General features: G+C 36.2%; 1 pseudogene; it reads right to left on the reverse strand.

Moving 5' to 3' along the window:
• Window positions 1–1,724: 1,724 nt before the first annotated feature.
• LOC137719491 (1-aminocyclopropane-1-carboxylate synthase 1-like) lies at window positions 1,725–5,785 on the reverse strand (annotated as a pseudogene).
• Between the last annotated feature and the right edge of the window lie 14,042 nt (window positions 5,786–19,827).

Raw genomic sequence — 19,827 nt, forward strand, 5'->3', positions numbered from 1 at the left:
GGTGATACCTTGCCATTGATCCACCATTTCTGAAACGTTTACCCTCAATCACCACCACCTTTAGCTTCCCCTTGTGCCTTGAAACAAAGCCCACATAAGTTTGGGGGCGGCGGAGCTACGATTTCGACGAATTGGGGAACACCCAAATTCTAGGGTTCCGGCGGGTCCGCAGTGATTCCGAGCACTTCCCGACCGAATTAGACTTTAGCCCAGGTATGAAAGTTGTTCCTCTCATTGAACTCTACTTGCCTGTAAAATTTGGTAATTTTTAAAAATATTTGAATTTTCCTAGAATTCGCGGCGGCACGTGGCCAGTGGGCCGACGATGTCTTTCTAAGTTCAATTAGATGCCCTGATTTCATAATTGATATCTGTATGATGTGGTTTGATTGATTGAACGTAGTTCCATTACGATACATCACTTGACCGTTGTATGAATCGACAATCCGACCGTTAGATCGTCACCAAACTTTGGTACATTATAGTACGTAATATTTGAAGACCATAGGAACTGACGGATCGGGAATCCGACGTACAGATCTTCTCAAATTGGATTTGTAAATTCGTAAAATAAAATATTGACCGCCACTTGAATTTGTGATTGGCGAAGAACCGACCTTCGAATCGTAGTGATATTTTAGTATGTTATTCTAGAAGCATAATATCGACCTTGGGAAGTTACGGATCAGAAATCTGATAAGCGGATATTCCAGTTTAGATTTCTAGGGTTGTGGACCCTATTCTTGACCATGATCGATGGTCGACTTTTTAGTCAACTAGCGTGAGTTCTTCCAGCATGTTGCTGATCTTAAAGTGCGGTTGAGATTTTATGGAGCTTGTTGGGCTCATCATGATGACGTGTCTCCTTGACTGACGTGCACCTTGATTTATGTACTGATGACATTATATTGTGATATGCTTGTTTATTTTATGTGATTTGATTTTTGTATTGAACTTGTTGTGGAATGTGTGGTTTGATTTGTATGATTGGCTTGATGTGATGAAATGTGAGGGCTAGTAATGGACTATTAATCCATTATCTTGGAGTTTGTTGATTCGACACTTGTTTCACATATTGACTCCTTATTTCACTTTTTGTTTTGCTTCGACACTTGTTTCACATATCATTTCACTAACAATGTGTGTGTCTTGTGCATTTACTACTCTTGGTGCACAAGTCCAAAACCGACCAAATTCCAAAGTTCTAACTTCTAACTATATGCCTTCAGTCAGCACCAAATCTTCATTCCTTCTATAATGGTGCTTCAGGGAAGCCTCATTCCTAGAAACATAACACATCCATTGAAGAAAAAATTAACACAAAAGCAAATACCTAACTAATAGGGAAAAAGAAAAACAACTTTTTATATAGATAAAAAGAACCATCAATGATGTGCATGTACACATGTTAGTATCTTATTCATTAGAAACAAATGAAGTTGAGATAAGTCCTTATTTGATTAAATGGCATACACAACTGTGTGACAATAGAGTAATATTATGAAAATTAAATTTGTAGACAAAATTTGCAAACTAAATGATATGTCACCAATAGGAAATGAGTATATATTTATCAACGATTAAGTAATTATCTAATCATTAACTTTCATGTTATTTAGTTTATAAAATTTTGACTATAAATTTAATTTTCCTAACATTAATTATGGCAATACTACCATGTGGCATGTCAGTTGAGAAAAAGTGATAGTTGTGGGAGTGTTTCATGAAAGGTGATGTATAAGGACCCCCAAGAGGTACATTGCCGGTGTGGACGTGGTTGTGCAAGTTTTTACACGCTTTATGGTTCGGTATAATGTACAACATGCAAGCAATTACGACTCATTGACCAACAATACCACAATTAAATTATGTTATTTCCTTTCTTATGGGTCGGTTTTTCTACATTTGAATTTTGAAATGGACTTTTCCATCAAATTTTGCTTCCTGTGCAGCTTGCCAATCAATCTTCCACTGCCTATAAATCCACAACTGCCTTACCCTTTGCCTCACACTTCATTGCTTAAAAAAATAAGCACTACTGTCGTTCCAGACTTCCAGTAGTATTATCATTCCTTCTAGCTATATAGCTTGTGTGTGTTCTTTGGAACCAAGAAAATGGCCTCATCTGCAAGTGAGAATCGCTTACTGTTATCCAAGATTGCAACCAATGAAAAACATGGTGAGGACTCGCCGTACTTCGACGGATGGAAGGCATACGATCAAAACCCATTTCACCCAACTGAAAATCCTGAAGGTGTTATCCAGATGGATCTGGCAGAAAATCAGGTTTGGACTACATTATTCTTTTTCTTCCCGTTTTAGTTTTTTTTCAGGTATAAGGTGGTTAAGGGGGTGAGGGATTCGAACACTCGCCTTGAAGTCGGACAAATATTCACTACCACTTGAGCTACAAGCCTCAACCGTGACTCTGTTGTATTGGGCTTTTTCATAAGCTGCTTCCAGTGCTCCTTTGGTTATTTTGAAATTGTTGGAGCTATCACAATCGACCGGGACAATTTCGACTCCAGTTCTCCATCTGAGGTCTCGGTAAAATCTGCAATTAGACATATGAAATCTTAATTAATTATTAATGAAACTAATTCAATCCATATATTAATCTTCTAAATTAGCTTGGTGACTTGTAACTAGCAATTTCTTCATAATTTGTACATATGGATATATGAAAATGAGAACGGAAATTGAAGCTAATTAAAGAATTTTAACATTACGGTATAAAGATTAAGACTTTAAACAATTAAATATGAGAAGGAAACGAAGTTGGAGTTTTGCCTAAACATCCAGTTGTAACTACACAGACTAATCTGATTTGAATTATCATCCAATGTGAATGTATGGTTGAGGATTGATGCGTATGGCTTGATCTTCTAGTAAATTTCAACTATGGAGTCCATAGTCTTAACTAGTTCTTATGATATACATTAATAATATTGTATGTGATCTTGAGGGCTGAGTATAGAATGATGAGTAAGTGGGCAAGATTCAAAATTAGGAACCTTTCTATAAATATAAAAGAAAAAGAGAAATTAGGTTCTCATCCCTCTTTTTACTACTCCATTGATTAAAACCTTATTCATTTTTAATTTTTTATCAAGGTTCTTAGGTTTTGATAAACGTCATTAATTATTTCAATAACAAATATTTTTTATTTCTAAATATAGAAATGTTACATAGGGTATATTTATATTTATGGCTAAATTTTTAATCATATATTTTTATTTTTAGTTGGTACCCATTTTTAATTTGCAACCCTTTTTTTAATTTGTACCAATTTTATTTTTAGTTTTAATTTGTACCTATATATTAATTTCTTTTTGTGCCCATATTTTTTGAACTTTTATTTGTATTTTTATCCATATTTTTAATTTATTTGTACCCATTTTAAATTTTTTTAAATGTACCTATTTTTTAATTTATTTGTACCTATATATTAATTTCAAATATGAAAAATTCTCAGACCAAAACATTATTTAAAAAAAGTAAAGAAAATATTACAACTCTTTCTATCTCAAGGGGACCGAATCTGTTGACCTTTAATATTAGGGGCATTTTGATATAGATGCCTCAAATTTGAATTTTTTAATCAAACATCTATAACTTTTAAACTTTTGATCAAACATTCTTCTACTAATTTTTAATTAAAAATTATGATTTTTATTGTATTTAATTAACCAACTAGTTCAGAAAATAATATCACAAATATTCTAAAATCACCATAAACATCCTATCTTATCTTATCATAATTCGTTCAAAATGAATTTTTCTTATTCAAATAATTTGTTGTTTTAAATTCTAAAAACACATAAACATCATATTAACATACAATTATGAAATATAACATGCACATATATTAAATATAACGTACCAAACAAATATATTAAATAAAACATACCAATCATTTGGTACATTATTGGTACGTTATATAAATTTAATTTGGGTACGTATTAGTATTTTGGTACGTTATAAAATATTGCTTTTGGTACGTTATGCAATTCTTTATTTAGTACGTACCAAGTTATTAGTACGTTGTATTATCCTTATTTTGGTACGTACAAAACTTATGGTACGTTATGTGTAAGGTGTGTAACCCAAAAAACTACATCTCAATTTTAATTATAAACTACCCTTGTTTTTTTATAATCTATATAAAATGTTGAGTTGGAAATTAGAAAAACTATATTTCATCCAATTAATCTTGAACCCCCAGTAGATATAATTGAATCCTTAAATTGAGGAAGGGATGAGATTCCATAAAAGTAGCAATAAATTAATGACTATTATTGAGTGTATTTTTTTTACATAGAAATGGATTTAAAAGGATTTATAAAATACTTAAATTAAGAATATACTTGGAATATAAATTTTAATTAAAAGTAAAAGCACTTTAATCAAAAGTTGAAAAGTAACAGATGTTTAATTTAGAAAAATCTAAAATGAGACATCTAATTCTAATTTATCCTTAATATAAAAACCCAAATATATGTTTATCTTAAGGATTTCAAAACCCTTGTGGTCAAGTCCATGACTTGGCCTCCACAAGTTTCTTTCTACCAAATTCTTAAACCTACTACTGTATTGTGTGTACAAATTAAAACACGCGTAGTCAACCAAACGCAAAAGAAGAATGGAACTTTAACGAAAAACTTTCGGTACTGTTCACTTTAACGAAAAACTACATTTTTACACTAAAAAGTCAATCCTGATACTATTCACTTTACCCTTTATTTTGTCTTTATCGTTAAAACTCAAAGTTTTAAATCCCTTTTTATTAGTTTTCCTAAAGAAAAATGATGGCTATTGGGGAATTAAGTACTCAACTATTAGAAAAGTACGTACGTAAACGTAAACAATTAAAACACAATATTTGAAATGAAAGACATAGAAGAAGCATCACGTACGCTAGATATTACGGTGAGGGGATAAGGAAAACATCTCCGGGGTCGGCCAAACAGAACATGACCAGCTCGTTTGCTCCGGTGGCTCCTCCGCCACTCATAACTACGCGATGAGGATCAAATGTGACTACCACATCTTGCTTTCGACATGACCGTAGCAATGGCCTGAAAATTAATTAAGATCATGCAAGTAAATTATAATGGCAATTACTGAATAATTGATTTCCATGGACCATGCCATGCATGCATATGTGTATGTATACCTGTTTGAACTCTGGTAAGCCATGGTAGTCTTGAAAATTGGCCACGTTTCTGAACTTCTCAATTCCTTCAACAGTGCAAATAGAGGCTTTGGGATTTTTCTTAATCCACTCTTCAACCAAGTCGAAGGAAAGCTGAAAACAGACAAAGTAAAACCATGCATTTTGTTAGCTTAATTTCTTCTTAACTCTAACGTAATTAAGTATAATACAACAGAGTCACGGTTGAGGCTTGTAGCTCAAGTGGTAGTGAATATTTTCTCCGACTTCAAGGCGAAAGTTTGAATCCCTCCCCCCCTTAACCACCTTATAACTGAAATAAACTAAAACGGGAAGAAAAAGAATAACGTAGTCCAAACCTGATTTTCTGCCAGATCCATCTGGATAACACCTCAGGATTTTCAGTTGGGTGAAATGGTTTTTGATCGTACGCCTTCCACCCGTCGAAGTATGGCGAGTCCTCACCATGTTTTTCATTGGTTGCAATCTTGGATAACAGTAAGCGATTCTCACTTGCAGATGAGGCCATTTTCTTTGTTCCAAAGAACACACACAAACTATATAGCTAGAGGGAATGATAATACTACTGGAAGTCTGGAACGACAGTAGTGCTTATTTTTTTAACCAATGAAGTGTGAGGCAAAGGATAAGGCAGTTGTGGATTTATAGGCAGTGGAAGATTGACTGGCAAGCTGCACAGGAAGCAAACTTTGATGGAAAAGTCCATTTCAAAATTCGATGTAGAAAAACCAACCCATAAGAAAGGAAATAACAGAATTCAATTGTGCCAGTGTTGATCAATGAGTCGTAATTGCTTGCGTATTGTACATCATACCGAACCATCAAGCATGTAAAAACTTGTACAACCACGTCTACACCGGCAGTGCACCTCTTGGTGGTCCTTATACATCACCTTTCGTGAAACATTCCTAGAACTCATCACTTTTTCTCAATTGACATGCCACATGGTAATATTGTAACAAATAATGTCAAGGAGACTAAATTTGTAGTTAAAATTTTATAAACTAAATGACATGAAAGTTAATAATTGGATTGTTACTTAACCGTTGATAAACATACTCATTTTCTATTGGTGACACATAATTTGGTTTACAAATTTACCTACAAATTGAATCTCCATATATAGCATTACTCTATCGTCACACAACAATATATCATTTAATCAAATAAGGGCTTATCTCAACTTCATTTGTTTCTAATGAATAAGATACTAACATGTATACATGCACATCATTGATGGTTCTTTTTATCTATATAAAAAGTTGTTTTTCATTTTTCTAGTAGTTCGGTATTTGCTTTTGTGTTAATTTTTTCTTCAATGGATGTGTTATGTTTCTAGGAATGAAGCTTCCCCCAAAGCACCATGAGAGAGAATGAAGATTTTGGTGCTGACTGAAAGCATATAGTTAGAAGTTAGAACTTTGGAATTTGGTCGGTTTGGACTTGTGCACCAAGAGTAGTAAATGCACAAGACACACACATTGTTAGGACTTAAAATCCAAAGGGTATTACTATTTCCTTGAGGTTTCCTTTTCCTCCACGGTTGCTTTGTGAGATAATAATTTGGTCTCCACGTTAATGTGCTCCATTGCATTACTTTGCCATCTTTTCTAAAATTACTAATTAAATCCTTCGTGTGCTCAAATGCGAATGCAATTAAATACCTCATAAATAGTTGGAAAATCGACTTATATCATGATCCTGCCAAAAATAGCTGATGAGGAGTGAGGACATCTCATAAAATGTACTTTCCGGCCCCCTAACCTTTGTTGTAATATTTCACGCGGTGGTCTCTGGTAGTACAGAAAAGCCAAGCAAATCAAAAAGGTGGTTTGTGGACTGTGGGAGGGTGGAGAAGGTTGCTCCTTGTTACTCTATAAGGGTAGTACAAATTGCAAATTTTAGATTTAAAAGATAAAACATACACCCTGAAAGTGATATAGCACCAACCAAAGGCGATGCTTGTGTATTTGACTTTAGCGCAAACAGTCGCTCGTATTAGTCATTGATTTTAAGCATCCCTTTCACATTTGCTAACGTATGTATTGGTTTGCATGGCTGTACGGTTTGCTCTATAATAGTATAATTTCAACTTTTTATGTTGCTTAACTACCTTTCGAATCATTCAGTCAAATCATTTCCGTATCGCACTTTTAAACATTATGATACATTAAATTTATGAGACTATCGAAATGTATACATTCAAATATGAGTTTACGTAATCAACGATGAAATAAGATACAACATATAATTGAATGGTTTTACTACAAATTGCATCGAAGGTTTTTATTATAAAATCTAATCACACACCTATTGTGTTGTGCAACCCACACCTCTTTAATAAGACCATTTATCCACTTTGTAATTCCATTACATTATGTTTGGATGATGGAAATGAACTTAGAATTTAGATAAAAGTCATAATTTTTAAAATTTTAAAATTTTTAAGGGCCTGTTTGGTACTCTACTTGAATCCAACGTTTTAAACTCAAAAACAATTTTCAAGTTTTAGGCTTTAAAAACTTGTTTGGTATGACTATTTTTAAAAACTGAACTTAAGACTAACTCAAAAATATAGTCTATTATCTAAAAACATAAAAAGTGAGTTTTTAAACCTAATGTCACTCATTTCTTTTCTCTCCTTTCTCCCCTCTCACTCCAAATCTATCTCTCTTTTCTTCTTTTTCTCTCCTCTTTTTTTTTTGTTTTTTACCTTTTTCGTCTCTCCTCCAATCCGCTCTCTTCATTCTCTTGGTTCTTTCTCTCACTCCTCTTCCTCTCTATCTTGTCTGATCCTCTCTCTTCTTTCTTTTTCCTTCAATCATCTCTTACTTTCTTTCCTCCTCTCTCCTCTTTCTCTCCCTCCTACAACCTCCTCTTTTTAGATCTCTTTGTCTAGTTTATGTCGCAAGATTTAAAAATTTTAAATCACAAACCAATCAAGTTTTTGAGTCTTAAAGAAAATTGTTTTCAAAAAATGATAAAAAAAAAAATTAAATAGGATACCAAATAGGCCCTAAATTTGTTTTAAAATAATAATATTTATGTGGGCCCCTATGACACGTGGCACCTAGTCACTGTCCACGTGAGCACCATGTCATCAATTAATGACTGATTTAACAGCAAACTTAACAAATATATGAAGGAGTCCCAAAAATTTAGTAGTAGTTTTGTAGAAGTCAGCCTGCTCAGCCGAAATTAGCTTAATCCTAGCAAAATTAATACCCCCTTCACCCCCACTGTTCACAGAACAAAATCAGTCAATCAATTATGTATAATGGACCCAAAAGATCGTAGTCTGTCTACCCTTGTGAAAATTCTTGGTTTTAATAATTGTTACATTACCACGTAGTTTAGAAATGTTTTTTGGTATAACACATTACCAAATAAAGTGGTGTTATTAGTTCACCGTGAGTTCTAATAATATAAGTAAAGTACTAGTATACTTTTAAAAATATATGTTGAATAATAAAATACGTGTTTCAACATGAACAAATTAGGGATAGACAACCTCAAATATCTAATAAGTAATAACAGGGGAATTGTGTGTTGGCCACGACTAATCCTTGACTAGTGCTTGTAATAGCCACGGATTGAACATACCGTTCGGATTTCCAGTAGTGCATGACCGTGTGTGCGCTCAGCCATCTTTCCGTGCAACGTAATCTACAGGTCAACAAACATTAGCGTACAGAAAAAACACAAACAAAAATAACGAAGAGTAGAATTCCAGCAGTGGGCAGACCACGTGGACGACCAGGTAGAAACCTAGGCTGACAATTAGGACTGAAAATTGAAAAGTAAAAATTGAAAGATATTGTTTTGACAAGTTTGGTTTTCGATTTTTAGCTGAAAACTTGTTTCTTAATGTTAAGAATGAATTTCACAACTTTATATATGCATATAAGTAGTTGGGTTACTTTTCATATTATCAATTTTTTTTTGTGGTGGAACCTGATTTCTTTAGGTAATTGCTTTGATTTTCGTTAAAAACATAAGTGAAAATTTCTCCAAAAAAAAAAAAAAAAAAACAAAAACATAAGTGAAAATAAAATATTTATCAAACACAACTCCTAAAAATCTTAGCTTGAAACTCATGGCCCTAACTACCGAATTTCTAATTCAGTTCGGACTTACATCTTACAAGACAAAAGTGTGGTTATACAAGGAAAGGAGATCAGAATGAAATTAGAAACGAACTATTGACCCACTTGTGACTAATACTATAAGGGGCACATAGAATATGCCGCCTCAGCTTTTTTCTTTTACAGGTATACCGTATGAAAAAGTTTGATTTTTCTTTTTTGAATTGACTAAAGCAAAGATGATCAAAGAAAATGAACTAATAAGAGTGTGTAGAACAAAAATGAGTGTGTTAAGTTTCATTTCTCTATATATAAATAGGATAAGTATGCTTTGTCACTAAAACTAACACACCCTGACCGAAATCAGAGTGTGCTGGCCGTGAGGTTGACGTAATCATGTGCACAGTGCGGAAGCTAAGAATAATAATAAAAGTACGAACCAATAAAAATCAAACTACACACAGAGTAGTTAACATACATGTGCAAGCGTAAGTGTGAAAAACAATATTCAGAGCACAGAAAACCTAGTGCAATCCAGAGGAACAAATATTAACTAAACACACCCAGAGAGGGTCCTACACTGGTGATAATCTATCAGATATGCCGTGGATTCCTCGTGAGCCACCAAAAGAGCAATCTAAACTAGAACCTGGAGGGGCACAAAACAGAAAGTGTGAGTGGGCAAAAACAAAGCTTTTCAAAATCATTTCATTAACAAAAGTTCTAATCCTTTGCCGTAAGTATAGGTTCCCATAAAATAGAATATATATATATATATATATATATATATATATATCAAAAACATGCTCAGAAATATGCCATGTCGAATGCCTTCACATAAAATGTAAGTAACCCAGGTGATGTCAAACAATGCAAATAACATGTCAGCCAGAGTCACCTAACGTGACCTATACGACTGAATCTAGAGCTCAAATCCTCAATTCACTAACTATACCTGCACACGAGTCGGAACCACCTAAAGTGGTATGTACGACAGGATTGGGTGTAAATAAATACACTCAAGTGCTACGATCACGTGAAGACTGGGCGAATAATCGCGGGTCACCTAGGAGTCGGAACCACCTAAAGTGGTCTATACGACAGGACTGTGCACCTAACTTAGATCCAAGATGAGCGTGTGGTGCGGAAGGTGAACATCACATGAAGGACTGTGCCCTACTCTGGGCGGAAGCACTAACACCGGGGGTGCAGGTTATGAGCTCCCTAAGTATCTCACATAACCAGTACGTCACAACTACAAACTATAACTTACCTGACACTTACCTGTGCGTCCGCAGCACCAAACATACATATATGCAACTACTAATGCATAAATAAATAGGCAAACGCTATGCATGGCATTTAAAACATATAAACATTCCATATCATTTTCTGGGAAAAACCACAGTATATACAGAAAACCAAAAGCCCACTCACTGGTATGTAGAAGGGTCATAACCCCCCTGCCTCGAGTGATTGCGCTCGTCCTCGGGATAGGTCTCGCCTATATGCGAAACAACTATAAAAATGTTAATTTAAAGCACATAACCAAAACTAGGTAATAACTTCTCATACAATGCTCAAATGGGGTGTGTGAATACACCAACGTGATCTACTCAACCTCACGAACATCCCCATATTTTTAAAATAATTTTTCGACGTCTCACGCGCCCCCACGCGCCGACCAAGGCACGGCCAGACGTGCCTCTTACGCGGACCACGTGCCAGGCACACTAACGGCGTCAGTTAACGCCGTCAGGAATATTCCATTAAAACTAATATATTTCGTTAAAGTTAACCTAACGTCGTTAAGAATATTCCGTCCAAACTTACGGAATATTCCATCTTCTTCTTCGGCACACCTCCGGTGCCGTTGCTAGTCGAAAAACAGGAAAATTTTCAAACCTTCATTTCTCACTCATTTTTCAACCAAATTCCATGAAATTGGTACCAAAATGAAGCTTAGAACAAGTAGAACAAAACCTTACCACTTTCAAGCCCTGAAATTCACGGAATCTCACCGGAGAAACTTCACAAAATCTGGCCAAACCTGCAACTCACGATCCCGACATCCAAATCCTTCCAACGAACCACCCCGAGCTTCCTAAGGACCTCACTAAGCTTCCTACAAGCTTCAAATTCCCTAAAAAACAACATTTCACGTGTGCATGAACAGTGACCAAAACGGAGATTCCTGGTTCGACGTGAAATCGAAGGATTCCTTACCTGAAATTGGTATGGTTGGGCTCGTATGGTCCTCACGAACACAAAGTTATAATTTTCTACCTCGATCCGCAACGTTTTCAAGGGTTTTGGTACTTGTCCGTACGAAAGAGGAAGAAAATGGAGAGAGAGAATCTTCGGGACAGGGAAAGTATACGAGAGAAAGTGATGGAGATGAGGATGAATGTGTGGCTGAGATGCAACCAGCCAAACCCCCAAAACAACCACACAAATATCAAATATCCACTAGGGGCAAACACGTCATTTCACACCTACGGTACAAATAATCTGGGATGGGCTGTCACAAAAACTTTGAAGCCCTCTTAGTTTGAATTTTTGACCATTAATTAGAGACGAATAATGTGCATTCGGAGTAAATGTTGCCCTAGTAGAGTCATTGCCTAAAGAGAAGTTAACTTTAGTTTTGGTGGTATCAGCAATGAATATCATAGCTACACACAAAAAGAAGTACCGAGTCTTTAGAAGTATCTTAAAACTCGTTTAATTAACATTATTTTTTTATCACAACAATTTTGTTTTCAATTGTAAGAATTTTGTTATTTTTTTACAAAAAATAGGGGGAAAATGAGAGATAAGAAAGAGCGGTAAAAATGGAGATGCACAACAAAATGAAAAATAAAACCTAAAATATTATATGTAGCTGTTTTCATACTCAAAATTTTCTTTGATGAATTATCCTTCATTCATCAGTTCTCCATACCTTCCTCCACCTATATTCATTCTTTAAAAAAAAAAATAAAAAAAATAAAAAAATAAAAAAAGAAGAAGAAGAAAAGTAATAAACACTAAAAGTAAAATGGTGCCAGACAAGCCCTAAGCAGTTGTGACAAAGTTCTTAGACCTAAATAATCAACGTCGATTGTGGCTCAAATGAATTTCACAAGATGAACAATTCACGGGTTTGGTAGTAGGCTGCTGCACAGTGGCCTGCTACTGCATCGTAGATTGCTACTCGACAGTAAGCTGTTGTGGAGTGGTTTGCCGTTCAGTGGTGGGTGGTTGCACCATAGCTTGTTGTTTGGTTCCATAATCAAACATACAAACTTCATCGCCTTGAAACTCCCCCTGAAGTGAGGACTCAGAGGAACCAAAATACATCTTCGTTTCATGAAAAATGAAATCAGCAGTGATAAACATTTTCTTAGTGGGAGGGTGATAGCACCGATAGCCTTTCTGAGTAGTAGCATACCACATAAATACACATCGAAGAGCTCGGCGTTCAAATGTTTTTCACCGTTGTGAAAGATGCACGTGGATAAAAGCCATGCAGCCTAAAACTCGAAGGGAAATATCACGCCCCGATTCCAACATACGTCCAGGATCGACACGTGACGTCATCAAATATCCGTATCTCTAACATACCCCGCCTCCGGGATATGTACAAAGCATAACTCAATATTTGAATTGCATTGTAATTTTCGTATATTCTATGGCTACATCTAACCACCTCGTTAAACTGCCTACGTACCCTCAATAGGGATTAAGCCATTCATAGTTCACCATTCGCTAAACTCGAACTTTCATCACATAAATCGCTATGTCTCAACAATATACCACAATTCAAGCAAGTAGCACCTCAAGGAATTCAACGAAGCACAATAATATTCTCTAGTCATCTTGCCATTAACCCATACATGCATTCCACCACCATCCAATTATGACACCAATAAATAACAAGTACAATATATTGAAATGCAGGGTTATAGCGTCACAGTTTGGTTGAAGCCTACATCTTTGAAGCGAAATCAAATCTAAGGAACCAAGACACCAAAGGGATTCCGAACCTCTTAACGGAATTCAAACCAGGATACGATTCTGGATCATCACTCAACGGAATCACAGAGTAGAAGGGATTCCAGACCATCACTCAACGGAATCCGAGTGGATATGATTTCGGACCATCACTCAACAGAATCGCGGAGTATAATACAAATTTAACCACTAAATGAAATACATGCTGGATATGATTCCAGACCATTACTCAACGGAATTGCGAAATAGAAGGGATTCCAAACCATCACTCAATGGAATCACAGAGTACAATGCATAACGAGCTACTCAATAAAATCCAAGGCATGATACGATTCCGGACCATCATTCAACGGAATCATGGATTATAAGAGATTCCGAACCATCTTTCAATAGAATATAGACAGAGCAGGGAACCGAACCTCTTAACGGAACCCAAGCAGATAACCAGTTCCGGATCACTCAACGGAACCAAGTGGAAGGCCAAGGGAAATAACAATGGCTCAAAGAAACAATACAAGAACCAAGTACTCGATTTAGAAGGGTTGAAGAAAACAAAAAAATGAATAAGGAATCAATATGTGAAACAAATGTCGAAGCAACAAACCCCAAGATAATGGGTTAACAGTCCACTACTAGCCCTCACATTTCATCACATCAAGCCAATCATACAAATCAAACCACACATTCCACAACAAGTTCAATGCACAAATCAAATCACATAAAATAAACAAGCATATCATAATATAATGCCATCAGTACATAAATCAAGGTGCACGTCATCACGATGAGCCCAACAAGCTCCATAAAATCTCAACCGCACTCTAGGATAGGCAACATGCTGGAAGAACTCATGCTAGTTGATTGAAAAGTCGACCATCGATCAAGGTCGAGAGTAGGGTCCACAACCCTAGAAATCTAAACCGGAAGATCCGATTATCAGATTTCTTTTTTCCACAACTTCCCAATGTCCATATTATACTTCTAGAATAACATACTAAAATCTCATTACGATCCGATGGTCGGATCTCCGCCAATCACAAAGTCAAGTGGCGGTCAATATTTTATTTTACGAACTTACAAATCCAATTTGGGAAGATCCATACGTCGGATTCCCAATCCATCAATTCTTATGGTCTTCAAATATTATGTACTATAATGTTTCAAATTTTGGTGACAATCCAACGGTCAGATCGTCGATTCATACAACGGTCAAGTGATGTATCGTAATGGAACTACGTTCAATCAATCAAACCACATCATACAGATATCAATTATGAAGTCATGGCAGCTAATTGAACTTAGAAAGACATCATCGGCCCACTAGCCACGTGCCGCCGCGGGTGGCAGTTGGCCGCCCCAACTCGCCGGAAAATTCAAATATTTTTAAAAATTACCAAATTTTACAAGAAAGTAGAGTTCAATGAGAGGAACAACTTTCATACCTAAGTCGAAGTCTAATTCGGTCGGAAAGTGCTCAGAATCACCTTGGACTCGCCAGAACCCTAGAATTTGGGTGTTCCTCAATTCGTCGAAATCGTAGCTCCGCCGCCCCCAAACTTGTTTGGGCTTTGTTCTAGGGAACAAGGGGAAGCTAAAGGTGGTGGTGATCGAGGGTAAACATTTCAGAAATGGTGGATCAATGGCAAGGTATCACCGCACCCACCGGTGCAGGTCTATGCGGGTTTCACCAAACTAAGGCTAATTTTCATCCATTTTGGGGTGAGAACTAAGGAGGGAGGCTTGGTGTGAAGTTTCCAGGTGATGTCTTGTCTTAGTTCGTAGGAATTTGGCCTGGAAAGCATTGATTTCCATGGTTCCTGCCAGTCAGTTTGCACGAGTCCAGGGAGACCCGATTCTCCCCCCTCTTTTTTTTTTTCCCTTTTTTCCTTCTTTTTTTTTTCCCTCTCTTTTCCCTCCTTTCTTTATTCCTCATTGGGCAGTCCTCTCTCCTTTCCTTCCCATCATGTCCGTCTATCTCGTCCTTTCTCTTCTTTTCTTTTTATCTTAGCCACACACGTGGCATAATCTCAGTGCTCCAAAAAATCTGGAGCCTTCTTGATTGAGGTAAAATTACCGAAATATCACTAACTTTAAACGTTAATAACTCATTCGTTATAGCTCCGATTCACGAACAGTTTGCACTACGCATTCATGAGATCGAGCTCTATTCGAAAATATAAATTCTTACGTCGAACGATCTACAAATTTTAAATAATTAGTTTTGAAACTTCACTCTTCATAACTAGTGTAATTAAAATCTAAATTCAAATAAATTAATATAAATTCCCTAAAAATAAAAATCTCAACAATACAATTACGTATATTATAACAGTGAAATCTGGGAATGGAATTTCACAAGAAAGGTTAGGGGCTGGTGGGCAGCTGAGCAGAGATATAAAAATCTGAAATGGTGTCTGAACTTGAGGGTATAAGAAGGAAGCTGATTAATAAGATAGGCAACCGACGTGAGGGCCTTACCCCAATAATGTAAGGGAATACATGCCTCAATAAAAGAAGCACAAACCATTTGTAACAAGTGTCGATTCTTTCGTTTAGCCACCCCATTTTGTTGAGGAGTATATGGACATGTGGTCTGATGAACAATAGCATGCTTATCAAAGAAAAAACGAAGTTCAGTATTAACATACTCGCCTCCATTATCATTTCGAACCACCTGAATTTTCATATTGTATTGTATCGAAACCATTTTGTGAAATTTTTGAAAGACCATACTCACATCACTTTTCAATTTTAGCAAAGTAACCCAAGTCATTCTCGTGCAATCATCAATAAATGTGACAAACCAATGAGCTCCACCAAGAAAGGCAATTTTGGAAGGGCCCTAAACATCTAAGTGCACAATCATAAAAGGAACGAAACTCTTATTTAAACTTGGAGGAAAAAAAGTTTGATGGCTGTTAGCCATTTCACACACATGACACTTAAACTGAGAAACATCGTTTTTCACAAACAAACTAGGAAATAATTTATGCAAATAACCAAACGAAGCATGGCCAAGACGACGGTGCCACATCCACACATCGGACCCTTTATTATTCTCGACTGGAGTCCCATTCATTGACAGTGCTTGAGTGAGCAATCTCGAGCTACTGGAATTTAACTCGAGGTAGTACAGCTTGCCTCATCTAATACCATAACCAATCATCTTACGCCTCTAGATGTCCTTAAATACACAAAAATAAGGCCAAAATACCACCAAACAATGTAAAGCAACGGTTGCCGATAATAAATTATAATTCAATGAGGGAACCACAAGAACAGTATCAAGTTTCATGGTATGAAAAAAAGGAAATCGTGCCTTCCCCAAGGACTGGGGCATCATCACCATTAGCCACATTAACCTCGGTGTGGGTTGAGTTTTTTTAGTGAGGAAACCTATCTAGAATCACAAGTCATATGTTTAGTAGCTCCAGAATCAATTATCCATGTATTATTCATAACAAAAGTGGAGACATTAAGTGCCTTACCATCAGTTGTTGCCGCGGCAATTAAAGCTGATGTTTTCCTTGCTACATTTGCTGAATCATCCTTGGTCTCTGCAACGAAAGCTCGAGGTTCGTTGAAGCGAGGGTCATATGTCTTATCCCAGTTCTCGAGATACCCAATCATCTCAAAGCATCTACTTTTGGAATGTCCTGTCATACCACAATGAGGACAATTACCCTGAGGATAATCAAGATGGGGTTAGCTGGTTCTTGGCTATCCATTTTTATTCTCAGACCCCATCTCGGTCGGTGCGGTTAGAGGGGTCGCGGGCCTTGGCTACCATTGCAACTGGTTTTTATCTTTGGCCCTCCATCTTCATAGCTTCCTTGCGATCTGCTTCATGATGGACATACACATATGCAGCATGAAGTCCAAGTGGTGGGTCTTTGCACAATATTTCTCCACGAACCTGATCAAACCCATCATCAAGTCCACCAAGAAACAAATATAACCTTTATCGCTCGGTTGTTTTCTGGAAAATTAGAACATCTTTTTCACATGCCATGGCCACTTTGTTAAAGTGGTATAATTCCTAAAAAATCTTTGTCAATTATCTAAAGTAACTAGCCAAAGGTCGCATATTCTTCTGAGATGTGAAGCTTTCTGATTTAATGAATAAATTCTAGCCTCATCATTCTCATCAAAATAAGCAGTCTTAAGAGCATCCCAGATCTCTTTAGAAGTTGACAATCAAATATAACGTTTCATGATCTTCGGCTTCATTACCGACAAGAGCCAACTCTTAATTCTTTAATCTTCAGAAAATGAATCATCATATTTGGGATAATCCTCTGCAGGGGCTTTAATGGACCCACGAAGATATCTCATCTTCTTCCTTCCAGCAATATGAATTTGAATAAGAGAAGCCCATAAATCATAGTTCTTCTTATCCAAAACCATCTCAATGTTGAAGTTTGAATTATCCGGCTGAATCATGACCAAAGCGGTAGTAGAAACAATTTGGTTATTCTCGGTAGACATCTTTCACGAAGAATAGGAAACCTGTGCAGCGACAAAGGTACTTAAGGTAGCAACAACACACGTTACTCACATGAATTCGGGGTAGAAGATTGGGACATAGTAACAACTTCACGTTGCTCGCGGTTCGTTAGAGGCACCACGGTGGTGTTGGACACGACATAGCAACAAAACCTGTTAGGGTTCGAAAATTTCTTTCCTTTTTTTACGACATGGCTTTGGCGCCAAGAAGAGAATGCTTTGAATGTGTTAATTGTATTATTCTCATTTTGAGGTATATATAATCATGTACAATCCCACTACAATCAGGAAAGAATAATTACAATCAATCTACAATCTAAACTAGGAAACCGAATATTATAGGAATCCCAAAATTATCGGGAAAATATTATACAAGTCAACATAAAGAAAGCTTAAGTACAAGCACACTAATTCAGTGTCTATCAACAATTCATCAGAAGTTCAAAGAAAACATTTGTATGCTCCCATTCATAAGTTGGAAAGAATTGAAAAATTGGAAAATGATCTACTGTGTCATAGGAAAACAGAAAACTAAAACTTCATTGACCATATGGATTTAAGCTGTACTAAAGATGGTACAAGCACAATTATTCATTATAAAGTAAGAGATGCCTACTCTTCAGGAGATAAAGATGCTTCAAAACTTTCTACAGCTAAGCATTGACTTTCAAATCCCAAATTGAAAGAACCAACCTATGAAGATGCTGTTAACCAAAAATACACTCGGTTGACGTCAGATGCAGTTTCTGATACTAGGAAAGAAACTCCTACTTATAACGATACCGCCAGGACTCCTTCTGCCGATGATGTGATTCTTGATGATGTTGAATAAGATCAACCCATGTTTATCATCATAAAGGAGTCTCCCATCCCACAACCATTTCCCAGAACAGGTATTGATGCAGTTTTTTTGAGTTTATTGAGCAATATATCATGAAATGAGTAACATTTTTCTGAAGATGCAGTAGATGAGGATTTAATTTTGCTTTTGTTATTTCTCTTCAAAATACAGGGGATGTATGTTTTTCTAGTGGCTTGCTTGGGAATGATGGAACAAACAGATTTTTAGGTAAATGGTGCAAGCGGAATCTGAATAAGGGATCAGAATCAAGGCAAAACCCAAGTGCAGATTCTGGTAATTTGATTGATGTAGGAGCTGACGGAAGAGGTGGTAGAATCAAAGTTCTTAGATCACTGAATCATTCAACAGTGATGGGTTCATGTGCTTGTTTTCATTCTATTTGTTCACATCTCAAAATATTTGTACCTACTCAAGAGTGATTCATTCGATGTTGTTAGAAATGTTAAGCATGTAGATATGTTTACTTTTGCAGGATAATAAGGAGAATGCACCGGGGACAAAGCGGTTCAAGTCGGGGTCTATGACAAACAGTGTGCAATCCCAAGGGTGCTTGCAAATAGAACACTTCGTTGGGAGGGATGGTAGATGATCAAGCATTCAAAGGTACGTATACTTACGGGTTTGCAATGTTGATATGTATGATTCTGTTGTGGAGGCTGGGAGTTAGGAGAGAAAGCAAAAGTTCATATGTTATGCTCTGTCCATGTGAATTGTGAAGAGTAACAAATGGTTGAAGCAAATGACATTTTCTACATCCTGTTTATGAAGAGCCATTTTGTTGTACTATATATAATTTATATTATTGGCTACTATTTTTGTTGGTCGAAATATTATTGGCTACTATAGAGGTTTAGAGGAAAGAAATGTCTTTGTACAAAGTTGAGAGTTCACGAAGTCACATATCATTTTTCACAAGTAAGCGGTTAATTAGTTGAATTTCAATCGTTGTTACTCTCTTCTTATGCTAAGAAGAGGAAAACTCCATATTTCTTACAAAGCGTTTGCAAGAATGAAACAAATGTGTTGGATTTTGGTATGCCATACCTAAAAAATCAATTATTGGATTAACCCGAGGTTATTTATTGCATACTCATTTTTCGTTTAAGCTGAGTAAACGTGCTATTGATGCGATTTGGTTTGAAACAACTAATGAATGTTAAAGAGGTTTGTAGATTAAATAATTG

The sequence above is a fragment of the Pyrus communis genome, chromosome 16 (assembly GCF_963583255.1).
Source record: "Pyrus communis chromosome 16, drPyrComm1.1, whole genome shotgun sequence".
In the NCBI taxonomy this organism is placed as follows: Eukaryota; Viridiplantae; Streptophyta; class Magnoliopsida; order Rosales; family Rosaceae; genus Pyrus; species Pyrus communis.